This window comes from Moschus berezovskii, chromosome 6 (assembly GCF_049115385.1).
Source record: "Moschus berezovskii isolate FMDL1 chromosome 6, NW_MosBer_1.0, whole genome shotgun sequence".
NCBI classification, from domain to species: domain Eukaryota; kingdom Metazoa; phylum Chordata; class Mammalia; order Artiodactyla; family Moschidae; genus Moschus; species Moschus berezovskii.
The window spans coordinates 9359848-9364301 of NC_142465.1; the positions used below are offsets into that span (position 1 = coordinate 9359848).

At 43.5% G+C, this 4454-nt stretch overlaps 1 pseudogene; it reads right to left on the reverse strand.

Annotated features, from left to right (window-relative positions):
* Positions 1-4055: 4055 nt before the first annotated feature.
* Positions 4056-4152, reverse strand: LOC129537292 (U6 spliceosomal RNA; annotated as a pseudogene).
* Between the last annotated feature and the right edge of the window lie 302 nt (positions 4153-4454).

A 4454-nucleotide genomic window follows, 5' to 3' on the forward strand; every position in this document is an offset into this window, starting at 1 on the left:
TTTCAGTTCAGTCAGAGAAGCAGGGGCAGAATTCTAGTGTTGTACTTAACAGAGAAACAGACGCCTCCAGGGGTTTAGTGACTCCATCCATGGTTTCCACAAGGTGGACAGTGCAGATTCCAGTGTTCCACCTCCCTGTGTTTGGGTTCTGTTGCATTTCTGTCAAAAGACATCGAAGGGACTGGAATTTGGTCCCTCAATGACTCCAATTTCCCCAGTGGAAACTCATGCAAAATCTATCAGCTTTCAGCTTTCTAATTCGTTAATAAGTAATGATAATTTTTAAAAGAAATCATTTGGTTATCATCCTTGGAGATTAACTGGATAATTAATTTTAGCTAAGTGCTTATGAAATATAAAGTGCTTCATAAGTCTCAGGATTTATGCGCTCATGTTTCTCATCAGGCCTGTAGGGCAGAAAGTCTCCGCAAAATGAGAAGCTGATTATGAATGGCCCTCATAACGGCTGATTCTCACTAAACTGCACCAACCCCCATCAGAGAATTTTTTGGATAGGCAGAAAATTATCAGAGGCATTGTTATATCTCAGACTGAAACTCTGAGCACTGAAGTGCAAATCAAAGGGAACTGGCAAGAAAGGGAACTCGGCTTCCTGTTTACTCTGTTGTAGGGCATTTATGCATCACACTGACTTTTCAACAGGGGAAACTTTGGGGGCTGATGGTGATGCAAAGGGCTTCTAATGTCTGTAGAACCCTTCCCAACCCAAGGACCGAGGGGACAACCTGACCCCCTGCTTCCTTACTGTAAATGTTGACTTCTACAATGTATCGACAAAATTAACATTTAAGAAGGGCAAGAAGGTGACAGCACCCATTAGTGATTAAAAGCATGAACTTGAGACTCTTACAGCCTGACTTTGAACCTGGAACCTTTGAACGTGCTGTTCACTAGCTGCATGTTAGGAGCTTTCCTGGTAGCTCACCTGGTAAAGAATCCAACTGCAATGTGGTAGACCTGGGTTCGATTCCTGGGTTGGGAAGATCCCCCGGAGGAGGGAATGGCAACCCACTCCAGTATTCTTGCCTGGAGAATCCCATGGACAGAGGAGCTGGCAGGCTACAGTCCATGGGGTCATAAAGAGTCAGACACGACTGAGCGACTCAGCACACCACAGCACAGCTGCATGTTCACAGCTTACCCATTACATCTGTGCAAATAATTCCTAAATTCAGCTGATATTTCTATGTAAAAATGACTACGCTTCCCGTGGACGGAAGATCCTGGAGAGCTACAGTCCACAGGGTCGCAAACGTGTCACGAGTGACTTTAAGGACACAACTGAGCGACTAAGCACATGCGCCATGGAAGAAGGTATTTTTCTGCAGCTGAGCTGCACGGCAGAGTGGAGCGAAGGGTGGAGAGAGAGAAAAACGCTTGCTATCGCTTTTATCTTAAAATAATGATTAAGAATGTGCTCTATAAAACAAACAAAAAAGTATTTTAAGTACAAGGCTTAATGGAGCAATCACAATAATGGGAGCTAATACCATGACGCTGTAAGCCTTTGCCCATTCTGTAAATATTCACTGAATTCCTGACACCTGGGGATTCAGAACTGAGCAAAACAAACAGGCCTCTGACTGGGGAATTGCCACCCACTAATTATTTATCATTCCAATAAATGCCGTCATGACAACCTATGGTAAATGCAATAAAGGGAAAGTCCAGGACACTATGGAAGAGTATAACTAGAAAGTCTATTTTGGAATGGGAAGTTAAGAGGGGACATTGAACCTAAGACCTGGAAGGCAGGAGTAAATCAGCCAGATGTGGAACATTCTGGTCAGCAGGAAAAAAAAAAAAATGACTACGCTATAACCTTTGGAGAACTTGGTGACTGTAAAGACTGAACCAGAAAGATATGTGTACAATCTAATTCCCTGAACTTGTGAATATTATTTTACCATGGCAAACACTGTAATTAAGTGAAGGATTTGGCAATCCTTCACTTAATTAAAGGTATTTAGCCTGAGTTATCCAGTTGTTGGTGAGAACCTAACAGAAGCAGAAGAGATTAAGAAGAGGTGACAAGAATACAAGAGAACTAAACAAAAAAGATCTTCATGACCCAGATAAACATGATGGTGGGATCACTAACCTAGAGCCAGACATCCTGGAGTGTGAAGTCAAGTGGGAAGCGTTACTACGAACAAAGCTAGTGGAGGTAATGGAATTCCAGCTGAGCTATTTCAAATCCTAAAAGATACTGCTGCTAAAGTGTGGCACTCAGCATGTCACCAAATTTGGAAAGCTCAGCTGTGGCCACAGGACTTGAAAAGGTCAGTTTTCATTCCAATCCCAAAGAAAGGCAATGCCAAAGAATGTTCAAACTACCGCACAATTGCACTCATCTCACAGGCTAGCAAGGTAATGCTCAAAATCCTTCAAGCTAGGCTTCAGCAGTACATGAATTGAGAACTTTAGATGTACAAGCTGGGTTTAGAAAAGGCATAGGAAGCAGATATCAGATTACCAATGTTCGTTGGCTCGTGGAGAAAGCAAGGCAGTTTCAGAAAAACATCTGCTTCAGGGAAGTAGAAAAGTAAAGTAGTAAAGACTTTGACTGTGTGGATCACAACAAACTGTGGAAAATTCTGAGAGAGATGGGAATACCATCTGACCCGTCTCTTGAGAAACCTGTATCAGGTCAGGAAGCAACAGTTAGAACTGGACGTGGAACAACAGACTGGTTCCAAACAGGAAAAGGAGTACGTCAAGCCTGTATATTGTCACCCTGCTTATTTAACTTCTATGCAGAGTACATCATGAAGAATGCTGGGCTAGAAGAAGCACAAGCTGGAATCAAGATTGCCGGGAGAAATATCAATAACCTCAGATATGCAGTTGACACCACCCTTACGGCAGAAAGTGAAGAGGAACTAAAGAGCCTCTTGATGAAAGTGAAAGAGGAGAGTGAAAAATTTGGCTTAAAGCTCAAGATTCAGAAAACTAAGATCAAGGCATCTGGTCCCATCACTTCATGGGAAATAGATGGGGAAACAGTGGAAACAGTGTCAGATTTTATATTTTTGGGCTCCAAAATTAGTGCAGATGGTGATGGCAGCCATGAAATTAAAAGACGCTTACTCCTTGAAAGAAAAGTTATGACCAACCTAGATAGCATATTTAAAAGCAGAGACATTACTTTGCCATCTAGTCAAGGCTATGGTTTTTCCCGTGGTCATGTATGGATGTGAGAGCTGGACGGTGAAGAAAGCTGATCGCCGAAAAATTGATGCTTTTGAACTGTGGTGCTGGAGAAGACTCTTGAGAGTCCCTTGGACTGCAGGGAGATCCAACCAGTCCATCCTAAAGGAGATCAGTCCTGGGTGTTCATTGGAAGGACTGATGCTGAAGCTCAAACTCCAATACTTTGACCACCTCATGCGAAGAGTTGACTCATTGGAAAAGACCCTGATGCTGGGAGGGATTGGGGGCAGGAGGAAAAAGGAATGACAGAGGATGAGATGGCTGGATGGCATCGCCAACTCGATGGACATGGGTTTGGGTAGACTCTGGTAGTTGGTGACGGACAGGGAGGCCTGGCGTGCTGCAGTTCAAGGGGTCGCAAACAGTCGGACATGACTGAGCAACTGAACTGAGACACAAAAATGGAGTCATTGAGGCAAATCCAAATGTTGGTTGGATCTCCTGGATCACCGCTCAGGAGAAGGGAGACTTAGTCAGTCTTTCCACTGGTCCATTTGTCTTCATTCATTCACTGAACTTACTGAGTGCCTACTTGGCTAAGCAGGATCCTATGTGCTGGAAATAGGGAAGTAAAGAAGTCCACATTCTCATGAAGTTTATTCTAGTGCAGAAAGCAGTCATTGTAAAAAATAAACACACACACTAATATCATTAGATGTGTGCTTCAAAAAGAGCTTACCAAGGTAGGAAGGTCATGGAGAAGGAATATGCTTAGATTGAAAAGTCACGAAAGGTATCTCTAAGGAGGTGACAAGAAAGTAGAGATACCTGAATAAAGTGAGGAAGTGAGCCCTATGAAGATCAGGGAAAGAGGTTTGTTGTTTAATATGGAGCTCTTCACGTCATCCTTGCACAGGGACCATGCTAATCTTCTCTGTACCGTTTCAGTTTTAGTATATGTGCTACCGACGTGAGCAGAGGGAAAGTTTCATGCAGACAGAACAGCAAACGGAAAACTCAGAGACTGAGATGGACTGTGTGTTCAAGGGACAGAAGGAACGCTGATTTGGGTACTCGTTAGTGCTGTCTGCCAAGAGTTCTCTCTTCTTCCAGGCACAAGGTGGGACGGAACCACCTGGTTCTTCTGTGCATGGGTTAGCACCGTGTGACTAATTCTGGACAGTGAGTCATGAGTAGAAATGCCATGTGCCACTTCTGAACACAGCCCATGAAAGACCCTTTAGATCTCTTTTCTCTCTCTGGCATAATGACTGGTAAAG